Below are 20,283 nucleotides of genomic sequence, written 5' to 3'. Positions count from 1 at the left end.
TATTTGTGATACGACCAATTACTTGAATGGCATCAAACAATTTGTATCCAGCAGGGCACTGGACTTGAACATTCCTCAAGCTCAGCAGTTATAGTTTTGTCTTACAAATTACAGCCGTAACTGTGGCCATTAGACACGCAAACCCATAATAATAACAAGACGGAATCCTCAATAGCCGCAGCACTTGAAATTCTTTTAGGCGGGATTAGAGTAAATTAATCTATGAGACCTTGTTTTTCCCCCTTTTTATTAGCTATATTTTTGTGCGCCAGCAATACCAAGCGTGGAGAACGCGAATACCCGATTCGATTTTATTACTCATCAGGATCTCTACCAGTCTACCTTCAAATTGAAATTCTGTTAGGCAGGATTGGAGTAGATTAATCTATGAGACCTTGTGCGTGGTCAAATACATCAACCGAAAGAGTTTGGCATTCTGAGTCCAAAACTGTAATTATATCCCAAACCGATCAAAAGATAACAAAGCTATGAGCTAAAAGTTTGTACTTGAACAACTCAGAGCCATTCTATGAGCCGCTATGCTGCGGCTAATAATTAACCAAATTTTTAAAACGATGTTCAACATGCCAGATATATAGGGTGGAATCACATATAACACCACGGATAATATGTACAGTATACCTTCATTTCCTTGAACAGTAGAAGACTAATGGCCTAAAAGTGTCACATACTGAGGGATAGATGACAGTTCTATAAATGGCTTCATCACTATCCTGGAAGAAATAAATTGTAATTTAGTAATTATTTCAGGTAACAAAAGATAAGGTTTAAGGTGTAGTTAGAATTATTTTCTATTTCCCTATTACCTCTTAAGACTGTTCCCCTCGACTTTAAATAACTCTTCTTTTAGTTTTTCTCCCTCTTTGGATCATCTATATTATTGAATAATTGTTCAATAAGGCCAACTGCTTTTTGTTGAAATTTTTCTCATCTTCTCTTCGTCATTCCAATATTAAACCAAAGCTTCAAAAACATTTTTACATTATATCTTTTCTTTAAATAAATTCTACATTTTCGAAGCAATTTCTGTGGATTTTATTTTTTAGCTATTTGTATATGTATAAATTTTCAACTGAATTTTAGCATATACCTGGTGAGAGAAATCAGGCTTATAGCAGTATTATTAATATTACGAGTTCTTCGAATAGTCATCATCGAAGTGGTAGAAGGACTATAATAATTTTCAATAGTTCTCTTATTGATATTAGCCATATGAATTAACGCATGACTTTGAAATAATCATAAGTTCCACAGTTATTAGCAGTTGTCTGACAAATTAAAAAAAGTGTTTTTCATTCAACAGTATGGACGTTGCACCTCCCTTATACTCTTGTGGCATAATCAATATGACGACGTATATATATATATATATATATATATATATATATAATACACCACTACCAGAATTTTGCTATATAGTATGAGACTGACTTGTAATAATAATAATAAAAAATTATACATGCGTTAGAATTTTTATCGTTTTGTCGATCAGCAAGTAACATGCGCATGCGCTCACGCCAGTTCATGTTTCCTTTGAAGGCTGTTGTCACCCGAATGCCGTTGTTTGTGGCCGAAGCTACAGTATTGGAACATAGTCTATGTATTGGGTAGCGTTACTGGTTTTATGTTTGGCAGTCTCTCGAGAAGTTCTTACGTTACATAAGTTAAAGTTAGGGCATAATCATTGTGATTTTAATACAAATTTATAATTACGTCTGTACTACTACTAGATAACATTCTGTTAGTTTTGAATAGCTACAACTTAGGTAAATGTACGATTTTGGCCTAGGCCTGTTTTAAATTTTATTCGAGTCCAAGCTATATCGTGTGTGTAACGTCGCATAGAGATATAGGATAATCGGTGTAACGTTAGAAAAAAAACGTGTCCTCTGTTAACTTTCAAGTTACTCTTTACAGTACTTAGCCTCGCCGTATTCTGAAAAGTTTTGGCTAAGTTTATTAAGCAAATAATATAATCTTAAGACCTTATTTATTAAATTTATTCTAAGCCGGGCTTAGTTTAGAACTAAGATTAAGAAGTTAGCGCCCACACTTAGCTTATTTTCTAACTTGTAAAAAATAAATAAAAAATTTAGTAAGATTATACATAATGCAGTACTGAGTTCGTTTTATACTTTATTATACCATTATTACTGAAACTTGAGAAATGAATGAGTGCTTTAATCAAGGCTAACTAGGCCTAATTTTTGTAGGAAAAGTTTCTTAAAGCTAAATAATAATATAAATAGTAGGCCTAATAGCTAATATTGATACTAGTAATAGCATTGTAATATAAGTACTGAAGTAGTATCTTGATTAATTATAAAGAAAAAACTTACTGAATGATGAACAACATAAACTCGAGAATGAATGGCGGAAAGCAGTAAGTTGTAACTTTAATATTTATTACTTAATTCTATACCACTTTGTTCATAACTTTTATACCTAGCTCATGAAACACTACTTTTACTGTTAGTAAATATATATCATTGTTCCTCATTTGTACATGTATCATAGGCTATAAGTGATACATTTCTTAGTTATATTTCCTCTATGTATGTTACCATATTTGAATGATAATTCTATCTACATATATGGACAACAAGGTGCCATTTGGATTTTCGAGGTTGACCATACACAACCACTCTTGAGAAAAAGTAAAAATATAATGTTTCAGGAAATTGCTTATTCCACTTTCAAATCTTATAAAGTGCCAGCCTCCATTACTGCTGAAAGCAACTCCTTCTACAAGCCCATCATCCTGTTAGTAAAATAGTGACTTAATTGGAGTCTAACCTGTCCTTCTGCAGTTCTTAAATTTATGTCCTCTCATCCTGTTGTCTTCAGAATATAAATCACAAAGAAATCGGAGGTCTTTATCCTATCAGTTCCCTAAAGTAGACCAGCCCTTACTTATCTTTTTTTCAAAAGAAGATAAGATCTATAGAATCTATAAATCTCTAGAATTATCCTAGTAGCCTCCTTTGAACCCTTTCCAGTAAGTCTGTCGTTTCTTAATCTTAGATGAGATCAAATCTGTACACAGTGTTCCAAGTGAGACCTAAATGGTGACTTGTAGAGATAATTGTCTCTTTTGACATGTTATATATCTGTAAGTAATTCTACTATCTTAGCTACTAGCAATAGAGCACTGCCTTGATTGGCTTGAGGGATTTATCCATTACTATGCCAAGATTCTTTTCTTCAATCACACTCTTGTACTGGTTCTCATCTGTATTATCATTAGTAATGACTTGTTGTTGTGTGTTTAATTTCCAAGATTTCTTGTGATTTTATATTTTATCATTTCAGGACAGTTGCTCCATAAAGGCTGCCCCATCCACCAAACTAAAAAAAAACTCTCAGAGCTAGACTTTATCACTTAAATACTTAAAAGAAAAACCTTTGCTTAACCTCCCTTAAATTAATTGCACTAACCCATCTGAAGGCAATCCATTCCAAAGGTTAAACACCTTGTTAAAAATTTAAAACTTTTAGCTGAAGACTCCTACCTTGTCACAATTTATCTTTGTCTTCCCTTGTATAATATTCTCACCATCAAGTATGAAATATGATGATGATCGACACTATCAGCTTCATTAACAATCTTAAACACCTCAATCAGCTCCTAATTTTTCTTTTTTCAAGAAAAAATTGTATCAGAGATGTTAACATGTCCTCCTATGACAACCTTTCTATTTCGGTTATTATCCCAGTAGCCATCATTTGAACCTTTTCCAAAAATTCAGTGACCTTAAGGTAAGGTGCCAAAAACTAAATAGTTACAGTTATTCCCATCAAAATTATAATTTAAATTATGATAACCCATTTTTAAGTAGAGACAGAGATCCATGATAAATAACTTCATGTTAGAAAATCTTACTTAGACTAGAGGGCTACAAGAAGTTGTGGCCCTCTAGTCTAAGTAAGATTTTCCCTCAGTGAAACCATGCTATCAAAAAAAAAGGTTTAGGTTTTTTAAATGAATTTGCAAAGCATCTTTTATCAGATTTTCAAAAACTTTTCCCACTACTTATCTAAGACTAATATACCTATAATTACCTGGAAATATTTTATCACCTCACTTGAGGAGTAACTTTTGTCAATTTCTGGCACTTGCCCACTATTCAAGGACTTACAAAACATATTAATTAACAAGAGGCTCACATATTCAATCCTTAACCCCACTTCAAAACCTTTTGGTAATATCTGTTCCAGGATCATTCTTTATTTCCCAATTTTTTTCTGAACAAGCTCAGAATTAATGTGATAATTTGTTCAGTTATGTTTCCATTTAGCAACTTTTCAGGATGAAGAATATTGTTAAAATATTTTAGTAAAAATTGTAGAAAAATTAATAACTGTCATCTTATAATCATCCAAAGTTAGCTTTTCTTTATTATTGTGTAAGGCCCAACTTTCATCCTAACATTTTGCTCACCCTTGATATTTCTAAAGAAATCCATACTGTTAATTTTACATTTTTAGCCAACCTTTTCCTTGTACCATTTTCAAGTTGGTCAAACAGTGTAGCAGTTAATTTCTTTCTTTTATCCCCCCCCTTTTTTTTTTGTGAGCCATCCTAGTCTTTTATTTTGGTCCACATTTTTTTTACTATAAGGAACATATTTATCTTGAATATTTAAAAATTAAAAAAATTCTTATTTAATTGGATCTTAAATTAATTCAGTTGCCAAATTCACAATAGATAATTCATGTCACACTCCATAATTTTATTTTTTTGGAATTTGTAACCAAACTCTTATTATCCCTGATTTCCATATGCAGCAAACATCACACCTAATTGAGTGATGATCACTTACACCCATATGCTCCCCGATCTCCACCTTCTCAACTATCGTTCCAGGTTGTAGATTCTCTCAAAAAAACCCATCCTGAATGGTTTCCAAAATTTTACCTGCCTCCTCGTGGTTTGATGCTAATATTTCCCAAACTATATTACTGAAAAAAACACTTGAGTGCAATCTCATTTACAGCTGAAGTCTTAAAATTTCTCAGTTTCATCTAATGGTGTGATACAGATTCCAACCAAAAGCCTTCTCTTATACACACTTAACAGAAATATAAATAGATTCAACCTACTTGCTGTTGTCTTTGATATCCTCAACTTCAACAAGATATAACTCATTTTACATACAAAGCCACTCCTCCATTTTTTTGGTACTCCGCTTATACCTCTGTATTTCAAAGAAATTTTTTTGTCAAAACTGTTTACATCTAGCCAAGTTTCAGTTATTCCCATTTTCAAAATCCTCTGTTGTGGCTAGTGCTTCTAAGTCATCTGTTTTCTTATACTTCTAGCATTACAATAATAATAATTTAGCCTACTCTTAAAATTAATTTTGTTCTTTGTTCCTATGATATACTTTATCTTATTTTTTCTGAAGTTAATCATGGCCTTCACTGCTGTTTATTCCTAGTTTAAAGCTGCTCTTACAGATGAGTTAACAGCCCTTGAAAACAAGACATCCATTCCAAAAAAAAGCATTCTTTTTTTCCCATTGAAGTTATCCCACAAATCATGTTAGCCAGTCTATCTGTCCTTGCATATTAACCTCAGTCTTAGTGACCTACTTATAATTTCATCCCCACTATTAAGTCTTGGCAGCACCCTCTTACAAGATTAAGTTATGGCCATTTTATGGTCAAACCCCCTGTTTTATCAGTTAGCTTCTCTGATGTACCTTTCCTTACATCATTCGTATCTATGTACAAAGCAAAGACTGCAACACTTCTGTCATCTTTTATTACATCACTTGATCTGTCAGTTATAGCCTCCATCTTGGCCTCTGGATAGCATAATCTAATTCATTTTTCCCTGTTTGCTGTACATATCTTATCCATGTTCAATACCAAAGAATCACATATAATTATAACCACAAGATTCACATTACTATCCTTATCTGTCCCTTTTGTTTTCTCCTCTAGTTCCTCATCTTCAAAGGCTAAAGGCTGAAATATCTTATGAAATAAAATCTTCTCATTACAGCTAAACTCACTTCTAGCCATAGCACTGTTGGAAAGTAATTTTTAGCTACATAGCTCATATAGCATTCTCCCAGTAATAACATAAGTATGAATTGCTCTAAGGACTTATCTTCCTTCTTTGGTGAGGTTATTCACCTGAAGTTCCTTTGTTATGGCAACAAGAATAGCATAAAACTATACCCTGAGAACTATGAATGAAACTGATGCTACTGCTTATAATGACTTTAAGATGTGTCATCATCAGGAATTGGACAATAGCAAATGGTACAAGTCTGCTCCCAAATGTTGATATATTCCACAAAATTCTCAGAATCTATGTCTCTCTCTCTCTTGTACCTATCGTGATCTTCACCACCTGCCCCATACTGTCTGAATATCTAACTTTTCAGTGGATGTCGAAGGTTTGGTAGCATGTAATTTAAGTTAAAACACTAAAGGACCCCCAAGGAAGTCAAAAACTGCAGATACCATTGATTGAAAAGGGCATGAATGAATTCTTATTACATACTTAATATGTTAAGTAAATATATCAATTCTAGTCTTTTACTAGTTTGTCAAGTGAGGCTTGATTTTAAGTATTATAAAGACGTGTTATTAATAATAGCAGAAAATGCAAGAATTTTATCCATGATGTTTATTATGTTTATAAAAAGTATTCATATGCTTAAGTTTTTCAAAAGTACAGAAACAGTTACAAGAGAGTCAATATGTTTTACTGAGAAATCTTGCCTGGAAATACTCGTTTATACAATCATGCCAGATTTAATGTCTCTTACCAAAAAAATTCAGTCTTGAAAAGACATCCAACAAGTATTGCAGGATGATTAGATAACGCTTGTCCCTACTTTTACCACCATCATTTCTGGATGAATACTGGATGACATCATACTGAACCCATTCTTTTCTATCTAATTTTATGATTGGTTAGAACTGGGATTATTACTTACATAAAGTATGTTTTGCATCATGTTTTAGAAACTACCCAGAATATGGTCATTTACAGTGTTAATAAAAACCTTTGACCCATTCTGAAATGGAACAGCTAAACCTTGATTGTTACTATACAACAATGCAAAAAACTCCACGTGTATGCCTACAATGCTGAACTAATGTTAACTCTTATAAACAACTGTACACGATGGCCTACCATAACTTTAAAACAAACCATAGGCTTAGCCAGATAAATAGCTTCCATCCCCTGTATCTCAACTGCTGCTTAAACCTTTTGAGGCAAATTGTGGAAGGTTTTAAATTTTTCAATTTTCTACTTGATGAAACCTCCTGTTAAAGGATCATCTATTTCTAGCAGCCTAATATCATTAGCAGGTTTGAAAAAAATATTTTCCAAGAAAGCCATCTGAGTTTGTGACATAAATAGTGAACAACAATAGTCTTTGTTAGTTATTTTTCTCAGTTGAAAAAGTCCTCATTTATTAATACTACCTTTGGCCAGAGGCATTGCTAGGTACAGGCACAACGAGTCTTTGCTCTGAATCCATTTGGTGCTCTTGAAAAATCAGAATAGAAAACCATGATCAATATCTACTGAAATGCTGAAAATTCCTGCAAGTTCTGGGCCTTAGCCCTAAATCTTTTAAGCACCTAGTGATGCCTTTGGCTGTTAAATAAATGTTTGTCTACTTCTTGACTTTTTAAACAATTTCATAAGCATCCACCCTTAACATTTAAAACTTTTCACCATTTTTACAACCTTCTGTTTTTTACAGTGATTGCAGTATCAAAAGACTAGGGAAAATGACAACCTCATTAAGCATTTGCCAAGATTGTTCAACATCTTAAGACAAATTTTGTCATGGTCAAGGGCTTCATAATTTATGAACAAGTTTTTAAAGATTTTTTAAACATGCATTGAAGTAGAATTTAAGGGAAAAAATAATAATTTTTCAAAAATTCGGTCAACTGGAAACTTGCTTTTCCCTCAACAGTAAACAATTATCTTTTTCAACAAAGATTAATATCTTAAATGCTACAAATGACACTTACACTATGTTAAGTTTGGAATATTTCATTTAAGGGAATTAACAAACTAAAAATCATCTATTTTGGAATAATCATCCTGGAATGGAAAACTGTGGAAAGAATACAGCTAATTGGAACTAATAAATAATCATGAACTTCTTAAAGATATTGTTTCAATTACTCGTATAATCTTCTTTTTAACAGCTTCAATATTTTTTCTAAAATAGGAACATGTCTCTTGTTAACTGTTTTTGGATGATTTGCATAAGATAAGAAAAAATATGATTTTAGTGGAAGTTTAGCAAGAGAATGCATTTGAAGAATCAAAGCTAAGAAAAATGTGACGAGTTTCATATTTATTTCAGTGATCAAATGAGAAGTCTATACTTGCCTTTTATACTTCATTATGCGAGATGCACTTGTTAGTTCTGAAGAAAATAATGGCCCATATTACAAAAATTAGTTCATTTATTAGGAAAATAAATTTTCAATTCCAGACATTGGTACTTCTTCACTTTCAGGAAGAAGAACTGATAAGGAATTCCCTATATCATCAGTCCTGCATTTTGCTAAACTCCAGTTTCCATAAGGGCAAAACTTTTGATTGAAAAACTGAAAACTTTACTAGTTGCTTCTGTGGACTTAAAAAAAAAACAAGAGGGAATCCTCAATAGCCATGACAGTAGAAATTCCTTTAGGCAGGATTACAGTAAATTAATGTAAGACCTTTTTTTTCCTTTTTATTAGCTATATTTGTGTGCGCCAGCAATACCAAGCATGGGGTGCACGTATACCTGATTTGATTGTATAACTCATGAGGACATCTACCACCCTACCCCAACCTCAGATTTAAACTCATTTAGGCAGGATTAGAGTAAATTAATTCACAAGACCTTTGGCATGGTCAAATACAACAGTCAAAAGGATTTGACTTCCTGGGTCCAAAACTGTAATTAGATCTCAAATTGGTCAAGGGAATATGGAGCTATAAACTAAAAGTTTGTTCTTGAAAAAAAACAACTCGGAGCCGTTCTATAAGCCGCTATGCTGCGGCTAAAAATGTGGCAGATTTGAACCAAGATAAACCAGAGTGGCAAAAATTGTATTTTAGCAATGCTCAAGGGTATGGTGATGGTACAATACAATCTTTTGTTAGAAAGCCCAGACTGAGTATTCAAGATGGCTGCTGCTAATGGATAATTATGTGGTTATTCTTCCACTGTTAGGAAAAGAAAAACATATATACACAAGTATACGTAGTTTACCTCAGGGTTTATGGTATATTTAGTGATCAGATGGATACTTAACTGGAAGAAACAGTTCATAATATATGCACATCATCAATATCATCAGAATATATTATTTAAAGTTCAAATACCCGAACAATCTAGCCATGAAAAGCCTATGACAAGAGTAGACTGTGTGTGAAAACATAGAGAGAAAAGTACATTAAATTTAAATATTATTCTTAGTTATAAGATTTATTGAATTCAGTTCCAATATTTGAATACCATTTAACTTGAAATTGGAAATGAGGACCGAGTATTGATCCCTGGAAAGGTGGATGAAAACCTTCAAAGTTATGAAAAATATTAAAGTATATAATTATGTTTGATATTGATAAATCTTAACTTTTTCTTTGCATCGCCAAGTTAGATTCTCATAAGTGATGAATTTTCATTATTTAATTTTTATAGTGTATATTGACTAGGATATTGATACTAGGAATAAATAACCTTAACACTACAATGTTTTTATTTAATTAGACACTCAATGTTTTGCTTTACAGCTTCTTCGGAAGTGTTCGCTAAAACACAAACCAAAACTGAGAGTACAAAGCTTCAAAAAAGAGAAGTATTAATTCTGACAAATTTTCAGTGAGGTGGAAATAAATATTCCACTACTGACACAAGTAGCACTATATGGGACTTTTTTACTTGCAGCTTTGTCGTCAGAATTTGCAAGTGAGATATACTTGGAACTACTGTAATAACTGATTGACATTAATATTTTTACCTTTTTGACTGAAATGGTTTTGGGGATAGGGAAGTGATGTTGTTTTACACTTCAATAATGTTTAGTTTATTATTTGTACAATTTTTAAGAAGTATAATTGTCAAAAATGGGGAGTTGTCTGCTTGATATATGAATTATAGTTTCTTAATGGATAGAGCATTAGTTTTTGAATGCTAGTGTGACCTGATGACACCAGGTGAAGGCTGACTGCTACAAATTTTGTTCTACTATTGTATATATAGTAGACAATTTTATTAGCCACATGTTTCCTAATTGCTTATCTCTGTGTATTAGTTTTGTTGTATAGTTGTTCATACAGACCTAGAAATGGAACATGTTTGCAATTTACTAAAATGTAACAATTTTCAAGAACTAGCAGAGACTCGCAAAACATTAGCAGTCAAATTGGTATCTTTATTGCAAGAGTACTTCTTTAATTACACAATTTCTAGAATAACACAAACAAATTCTAATTGTAGACACTGAAATCCACAAGTCCTTTTATCTTAGGCCTAACATTAGTTAAGCCTTTATTAAGTACAGCTTATGTTTGATAAAGAGATATATTAATTTTTGTATGTTTTTTGGATTAGTTTAGTTAGACTAAACTTTACTGTATCTAATATTATCAGTAAATAAACTTATAATGATATTCTATAACTCAGTGTTAGATCTTTTTAAAACTTTAAGCTTTTTACCGTGTAGTACAAAATGTCTATTAAAGTATGTTTCCATCCACTGTTTGTTTACATCTGTTGAAGTGGAGTGTGTAAGCATTTTTAAGACAGACAAAAACCGAGTATTATTATTATAATGGATATGTGAATACTTTTTTTGTGTGTGTGTCTGGATCAATAGCATTATGATTTCTTGAGCTCCTGTTTTAAAAGAATGAAATAGTTTGGGAATTAGATTCATTTTAAATTTTCAGATGCAAATGCTAAAATTGTGTATTGTTTTTCTTAGGTTTAGCAGTGGGGCATGACTAAGCAGAAGAGTTGTGTCTATGGCAGACCAACCTGGTAGGCAGAGAGGGGGGCCTAAGAGAAATATTCGCAAACATCAGCAGGGGTCTCGATCTCCTATATGTACTAGGTATTGTGATGCAATGAGTTACTTGCATTGTTTTGTTAATTAAAAAAATTATATACCTTTGCTGATGTATGTGTTTAGAGATTCATTTATTTATCTGTATAATTGTGTAAGATTTTAAGTTCAGAGTTTAACAACCATTCTCTAGGTTAAATTTTACACCACTAAATATTTTATTTTTTAACACTCCATTGCTCATTTTAATTTGTATGACATTAAATAGCATTTTGTGAAATAAGTAAGGTTTAAAAAAGCTTGTTTATCGTTCAAGTTTTATAATTAAATCCAAACATAGTACAGGTAATGAAATCCTTAAATGCTTCCTAAAAATTTCAAGTTTTGATCAAATAATCAGAGAAGTATTCCAGTTTTTTAAGTTCAAGATGTAGGTTTTAATTAAAAAATTGTCATAAAATTAGGTGTCCAATATGATTGGGAAAAGATAAAATTCTTAAATGCTTCTGAAAGTGTTTAGAGTTAACATTTGTGTATAATAGCTATGCAAACGACCAGTGTGTTTTGGAAACTGGATGTAAGCCCTTCTGTTGCAGGAAAAAAGTTTCAGTGCAGGTTATTTTATAAAACCAGTAATTTGTAGTATATTAGATTGAAGTATTATTTAAACAATTACACCTTCATTTATAACACTGCTGTTGTGTTTGTACGCACATACTTTTGTGTAATGATTTTAAAACCAGAGACTATACAAGTTTAAATTTCATCAATGAATTAATAAGCAATTTCACATTAACTCGGAAAGTTATAAGCTGCCTAATCTGTGTTAGGTTACTAGCAGACTATTAAAAAAAATATAACCTATTTATAGCTTTTTTTTTATGTATTGTAAAAAGTTGTGTTATAGCTATCTTGGTTCCTAGGACTGACCTCGTAACCATTTTGTGCTTGTTGTAGTTTTCATGCTATAACTTTTAAATTAGTAAGCGAATGTTAACAAAATTTGGCAGGTATCAGTAAACATTACATTGCTTTTATATGCAAAATATAATTTTTTTTATTAAGTCTTAAGGTTTGTAATGCCTTTTTTCTTTTCACATGTTGTCTATATATCATACAAAGTAATATTCATTTTAAGATTAAAAATACTTTAATGCATCAGAAATTTTTTAAATTTTACATGCAAAATTTTTATAATGTCCGGATAGTTATCAATCATTTCTTAAGAAAAAACTATATTTTATCTGTTATTTTCACTAATTAATCTCTGTATAGGTTCGGTAGATTTGACTGATCTTGCAACCACCAGAAAGAATTAGGAAATAAATATAAATTTCGCCTCTTTCATTCTAGAATGAACACAGATTATAACACGAAAACATAAATGTTTAGACTAAATAGCTTAAATCTCGTAACATTATACATTTAAAAATACTAATTTTTTATTATATTGACCTTTCAGCCGTGCCTGGCTAATAATACAGAAGTTACAATGACGTGGCTCATGTGCACTCATGTTACTGTATCAAATAACATAAAACTGACCTTTGGTCTGTACAAAGTAACTTGTTTTGGCTGTGTTTTAGTAGAGTAGTATTTTGTAAAATACAGTCACATTTTAATTATTATACGTTATATATGTCTTTAGATTATTGCTATTTTGAAATAAGTTCTTAAACATTTTTCTTAAAACATAGAACAGTAAATAAAGAAGTAAAGCAAACAATTATCTTGTCTAGTTACGACCTTTGTACTCGGTTGCTGCTTGATGTAGGTTGCTAAGCTTTTAAAAATTTTGCACATGGAGGATATGAAACAATATAATTTTTTCTAGGTTCTATTTATACATATGAATAACTAAAAAATCATAAATTACTACATCAGTACCATAGAATTCCACTATAATTTATCAAGCTTGGTAACTAAGATGTATTTTAGTCTAAAAAAAATATGAAATTTTGAGCAAGCTAAAGACACACCTTACCAACTTGAAACTTTGGTTCAAAAGAAAGAAATAGTGTTCTAAGAATTTAAAATGGCTGAGAAAGCCACTAGGAGGACATTCTGAGCTTCTGATTGGTTATTCATGTCATATATAGAAGTGAGTGTATATAAGAGATCATTTCCAAAAATGGAAAGAGTGACAATGTGTTTGATTTATTACATGAGCAACATCTTAGCAAATGGAAAAGATAAGACCTTTTTATTTTATATTCTAGCTTGTCACTGTTGGTAATTTGTACAAAACTATAGACTTATTATTTTGACTTCACAAACATCTAATTTGAACCAGTGCTGCATTCAACATACCACGTGACACAAAAATTGATGTTTATCTGTGTTTTAATATATACTTTTAAATTAACAAATTGAGTAATGTATAGTACTAAAATTTGAATTATAATCTATAGTTTGATACCAAACTTATTGACATAAGTTCATGAAATAGTTGTTCAATAACATTTTGAATGTTAAAAAACAAGATGACATGGCCTTTCACCCCTGACCCATCTCGAAAGAGTTAATGTAAGCTTTCATAACTAATTTTTCACTGAAAAATACACATTTAATAAGTGCTGGGTTGTATGATATATTTATGAGCACTTTATTATCAGTATTTTAAAGAACTGACGATAGGCAACAGTGCTAAGTGCTGCACGTTGTTAACCCTTTTCTTTTAATGATATGTATTCATTCCGAGTAAATCTTAGTTTTAGTACAAATAAATTGATATGGTTTTCTTTGTATGCGATAGATCAAGAACAAGACTTTTAGCCCAGGAAAAATCCCAGCAGTCAGAAACTTGTGTAGTGTTGGAACAATTTGAAGAAACTGGCGACACTGTGATTGATCCTGTCAAAAGACCGTTTCCTGTGGAAGATATTGATGATTGTTTAGTAACTAAGAAACAGAAAGGCAAGCAGAATTTTTACAGTGTTTACATCTTTCATTTTTGTTGTTCATATTTTAAAATAGTAATTAATGGAAAAGAACAATAACTGAAAATAAGTAATGTAGTATTTAACCAGTTATCATCCACGGAAAGGTTTTTTTCCCATTACCGTAATTGGCATAAATGTACTGGTCGAGATGATAAAGGGTTAATAATGCACAACACGGAATAAAACTCATGACAACAAAGTTATCCCTTAAAGAACTGAACAACAATTTTTATAAAATACTTTCACATCAGTATGGAAAAGAAAACATAAAAAAAACCCATAGAATACTGAATATAAAATTAAAAAACATTTTGGAATTTATTAGTTATTGGATATAATACTTTTCCATTTATGTATGTAAATTTAGTATAGCAAATATTTGCTAAATGTGTGATAAGATTAAATTTTTATCAGTCTATATTAGTCTAAAATTATCCTACATACACTTAACGTGTATAAACTCACTTATTAGTGGAAAAAATTTAAACATAGATAGACATGGAGAATTATAAGTTATAACCCATTATAAGTAGTTTTTGCAAGCTTTTGACAACAGCTATTGTCAGCTTTAGGCACTAGTTCCTGTTGCTGTTCTCAAAAAGTATTACAATACAGCAGATCGACTAACATTTTAGTCCTAAGAGAATGGTGTTTTAATTCAAGTTGAGCTTAACTCCTGCACATTTTTAAAAGGTTTTTCTAGAACAGTTCTAGTTGTGAAACTAAGTTTAAAGCTTAAAAGATTTTGCGTTAGTTGAACAAGTTCAAGATTACTCCAGATGTGGAGGTCTTAGAGAACTGAAACTAATTTTTCTCTTATTTGTCAAACTTGATCATGTTAGCTTCTAGTTGGGCTTTAACCTCTTAACCATCAGTTTTCTGTGCACAAATGGTTGTCTTACTCGCAGAGTTTTTCAAGCAATTTGTGGATTTTTATTTCTACTTTTAATTGGGACTTGAAAGGTTATACATACATTTATACTTGGTCATAAAAGTGTATGATCTAGAGTGTATGTTCAGGCTGTCATATGTCCATTATTTATGTGTTCACCTGCCTCAGTTTACAATTCCAGCCATTTGTCTGTGTGATAAATTGACAAGCAGTTTTTATTATGCAGTGGTATATTGCCACAAGGTACACATTCCCAACTCAGTTTTATTCTGCCAGGACATACTTTACAGATACAGACACACTGTTTGGATATTTATTTTTAGTTAGGGGAATTTGAGTGTGAAAATATATTTCCATGAGCCACTACAGTTTGCACTTTTTTACAGCATCCATGTCTTTAAACACTGTCATTGATGAAAGGATTTAATCTTATATAGAAAAGCACACAGTTACAGACATTTGTTGCTATCTATCCACAGGCTGTGTAACTATGTATAATATCAGCTGACCCTCAGGAACTAAAGGTTATCAGTGAATTAAAACACAACAAGGAACCAAGTCTTACAACTGACCCTCAGGAACTAAAGGTTATTAGTGAATTAAAACACAACAAGGAACCATGTCTTACAACTGACCCTCAGGAACTAAAGGTTATTAGTGAATTAAAACACAACAAGGAACCATGTCTTACAACTGACCCTCAGGAACTAAAGGTTATGAGTGAATTAAAACACAACAAGGAAGCAAGTCTTACAACTGACCCTCAGGAACTAAAGGTTACCAGTGAATTAAAACACAACTGAGAATCAATATCTACTATTTCACCAAGTCTGTCAACTTAACCGTTGGCATTAGAACACATTGGTGAATTTAAAACAAATTTAAGAAAAAAAATGTCCTGAAAACTTGATCAGATTTGGAACTGTTTCATAAATACTGGGGTACTTGATGAATTAAATTACAACTAGGAGCCAAAAATCTAACATTGACAACTTGTTCACTCAACAGGGGTGGATCACTGATGAATCAAGCCTCAAACATTTTAACAAAGCAGCTTTAAATTTACAACACCCTAAAAAATTTAAGTGTAAGACTTGGTTCCTAGTTGTGTTTTAATTTATCAGTAACTGAAAAATTAATGGACAAGTTGCAAAACTTGGTCAGATAGAATTACAAACTAAGTACTTGTGCTTGTAATTAGATGTGTGTTTTCTTTGCTTACCTTACTTTGCAAATTTGCATGTATTTGTCCATGACGCAGATGCTGGTGAAGGTGAAATCTTTTTTTTTTCAACTTTATTTTCTTGATGCACATTACACCTATTTAGCATCATGATGTGATGATTCCTAGAAAAATGTAGCTGTGTTAAAGGGTGTTTAGCAGGATTTGCATAGGTCATGAAAAGTCGTGGAATTTTGTAAACAAATTTTGTAGTACTGGAAATTCAGTAGGTAATAGAGATCTTGGAAAACTCATTAAGTCTAACCCCCATCATTCCCACATTGTTTTTATTTTGATGACAAGCCGTACTGTTGTTTTTATCTCAATTTTGAAAAAAACCATCTCTCTAAAACGTGACTTGTAAAATGGGAAATATGTTGACATGGCAACACTGATAAGTATTGTTGGAATGATACTGGTAGGGTAAAAAAAAGATTAAGATTAGTTTGACAGTTGATAAGATAAATTGTTGATAAGATAAAGAACATAGATGGTTCAGAATTCTTCTAATTCCATCATAAGCATAAACATTTCAAAAGTAATTACCATCTATAGCTTAACCCTTTTTCTACTGCCTTGGTGGATTACACTGACCACGTGACCCCAAAGTGACCATCATTTTCCATACACAAAACATGCTAAATGTTATAGTATCTTCATGAAACATTACAAGTCTTTTGTAGGCAAAAAAATCATAATTTTCAATTAAGTATTTTTACTAAACATTTGTCCATGAATGTATGCAATCGGAGTGTTGACTGCTCCAAGTGCATAGTGATTTTCAATTTAAGATTAAAAATACTTTTCTTCCTCGGAAGATAATCAAATTTCATTTACGTAATCTATAAAACTTCGTAAATAAATATCAGACTTTTATTTTTCACCAAAGCTTTATATTTTATCTGTTATTTTCTCTACCCTAACTCTATATGCATTCGGTCAATTTGACCAAACTCATAAACCACCATGAAAAAAAATGCAAAATAAAATGAGTAGTACTGTTCTAATCCTTTTTAATATTGACCATGAAGTTCCAAAATACTTCTCCTAGGAGTTTCTACTTTTAACATCTATTACTTATGTTTATTTTACTGTTAGTGGCTGAAACAGAAACGTGCTGAACATAAAGCAATGACGCACACAAAAAAAGGATATATAGCACTATGTTTTTAATATTTCTTTCAAATGAAGAAATTAAAACATATATAATAATAAAATGTGAATCATAAACTATGTTTTGATGCCAATTTTATTGACATATATTGAGAATAAAGCTGTTTAAATAAAATTTTGAAAATATCTAAAATGTCATGACATGCACCCTTTGACCTGGCCGTAACGAGAGAGTTAAGTGCTTCATAAACTATTGCCTTACAACACTAGAATCCAGGTTTTGATACCTGTGGTGGGCAGAGCATAGATAGCCCATTGCCTAAAATTCATTAATAAATAGAGAATAGCAAATCCAAATCACAACAATATAATAGAATGAGTGTCATAAACTTAACCACTGTGCATGAAATAGTCACATATTTACATACCCCCACCCCCCAGTGGTACAGTTGTATGTCTGCAGACTTGCAACACTAGAATCTGGATTTTGATACCTGTAGTGGGCAGAGCACGGATAGCCCATTGTGTAGCTTTGTGCTTAATTACAAACAAATATTTGCTTTACATTTTTACTAATAAACATTGTTACTATCGGTGTGTGTGTGAATTAAATGAACATTATAAAATATGTTATGATTTGAAGTTTTATGTTATATAAGTTTTAAGTCCTTTATTTCCAAAGAAACCTTTAAAAAACTACTTAACTTCAGATGTATTGTCACGTGACCAACAAGCTATGAAAATTCTCTATTTTGGGACTCTGTGTCTTCAATAATACAATGGTAGTTGCATAGATGTACGTCTAGACTCTGAGGTGCTTACATTTCAAAGATATCTGAATGATGCAGTTGAAACAAGTAATTTTTTCAATCCCTGACAGGTGCTATGCCCATCTTTAACAGATTTGTATGAATTTTGTAGGTTATATGTAGATGCTACATACAAATGTGTATAGTCATTAGAAAGAGCTCCTTTTACAACCCAGTTGTCACATTGTACATTTAACTGACTGTAGTATTGTTGGGTGCTTGATTGACTATAGCACTTGCAGTGTTTCTTACCTAACTATGTTATAGTTTGATACACAGTTTAAATTGTATTTAGGTCTTACTATTATATTTTAGTCAATTATGTATTAGTTTTTTTTTAAATGCATAATTGAAAGGTTTTAATCCTTGGGTCAGTTCTCAAGGCTTACGATATTACGCGGTGCATGAAGATTTTGCTCAAGGGTTGCGTGTGTCTGCCAGAGACACTGTAATATGCCTTGAGGACACTGTTGCCTTGTGTCGAAATGAAGAATAAATGGTAAAGGACTAGAAAGGAAAATAAAACATTAAAAATCAATTATATGTGAAAAGGAAAAGTCCTGAAATTACTAATATAACCAATATATTTTTAAATATATTCTTCAAAAAATTAAAACGTATGTACTTTCTCTCCGTTTACTAATTTTAATCATTTAATTGCACGTTGATGATAAAAGCTAATTAGTGATATGGTAGAGAAAATGAAAAATAAACAATTACCTTAAAAAAATCTTCATCCATTTGGGAAGTTCTGGAGTTTATGCAAATGAAATATTAAAATTATATGATGAAGAAAGGTGTTTTCATACCTTCTGTTTGAATTATTTTAATAGTTGGAATGTAAGTAATTGCTATAGATAAATAATAATTTTATTAGAAAGACATAATCATAATAATTTTGTTCTTTGTATACAAAATACTTACAAACTTTAACAAAATCTTATGAAGTTTTGTGAGGAATGCTCAGAGTTACTGTACGTTTCTTGCATAAATGTCTATCCCCAGTCGGGCTAATGCAATTTGCAATCAGCCCGTGTTGAAAGGGATAAAGACAGCCTGTCAGCTTACACCTGATTAAGTCACTAGTTATTTATACAGTAATAGATCTAGGTTGGGATATTTTAGTGACATTTTGGATCCTATTACTAAATGGTTTGTGGAGAATCAGGACTGAAAATGGTGTTGTGATTTATCTTCTAAATATTATTTTGTCTCCATGATCTTACTCATTTTTTCTTTCGGATTGTAAATGGATGGATAAAATTCTTAAAAAACTGGATCATGATCTTACTCATTATCATCTCATACCCTATGGTGATTGATACATATGAAAGCACTCTAGACAACAAATAATATTGTTCAGAACAATATTATTGGATGTGGGTATGTGTTATACAAGAAACCTTGCAGGCTGAACACCACATTGAAATACAAAGGTTATATTCAACCACAAGATTTCCAGTTCTTTGCTAGGTACAATTCCAGCAGTAAACTAAGAAAATAGTTAAAAAATATTTGATGCAAATGTGTAGGAAAACCACAAGTACACTATAATGTGAATCTTTGCTTTGTTGGCTTGGTTAGCATGGTGATGTATGTTGAGTAGCCAATCTGGTACAAGCTGACTTGTCCTAGTGGCAAGTTGAAGTAATATGAATGAATATTATTTGGTCTTGGTCAATGTTTCATCTATGTCATACACTTGTGCATCATCAAAGCATTCTGGCAGATACTGAACATCAAAAGCAAAAGATCACTCACTAGTTAGTCAGTTGATAGTAGTTTCGTGTTGAAGACATAGGCCTGTAATTTGAACAATATCTTGTCCAACTGGAAGGCTGGAGTACAGTTGCCAACAGTCACTCAAAAGTAGTGCTGGACAGAAAAGTAGTGCTTGGAGTGTTTTTAGTCTGCCCAATACAAACAAAAATTTAGAGGGAACATTGGTTTTGGTTATATGTTAGAGTTAATATTTCTGGCTAAAGTACAGAATTTGGGAGAAAGACACAAGGTTTTATCACTTGTTATTAAACTGGAGTTGGGAAAGATTGAAATACTGTAAGGGACTGTAATTGAAAAAAGAATTGCTTTGTTCAGTTAGATATAGTTACTTAAAATGTCCTTTAAATGCTTGTTTCAGTTTTTTTACTCTGATACTTCATTTGTTACTTTCGATGACGAGGAATTCACTTTGAGACTAATAATGGTTGGAGACGGCTTGAATGGGTAATG

General features: G+C 31.7%; 1 pseudogene; it reads left to right on the top strand.

Annotated features, from left to right (window-relative positions):
• Window positions 1-1,583: 1,583 nt before the first annotated feature.
• LOC106460269 overlaps window positions 1,584-20,283 on the top strand; it is a 106,099-nt pseudogene continuing 87,399 nt past the window's right edge.

The sequence above is a fragment of the Limulus polyphemus genome, unplaced genomic scaffold (genome assembly GCF_000517525.1).
Source record: "Limulus polyphemus unplaced genomic scaffold, Limulus_polyphemus-2.1.2 Scaffold738, whole genome shotgun sequence".
NCBI lineage: Eukaryota > Metazoa > Arthropoda > Merostomata > Xiphosura > Limulidae > Limulus > Limulus polyphemus.
Note: the sequence above shows the minus strand (reverse complement) of the source record. Positions and strands in the feature narration are given on the sequence as shown.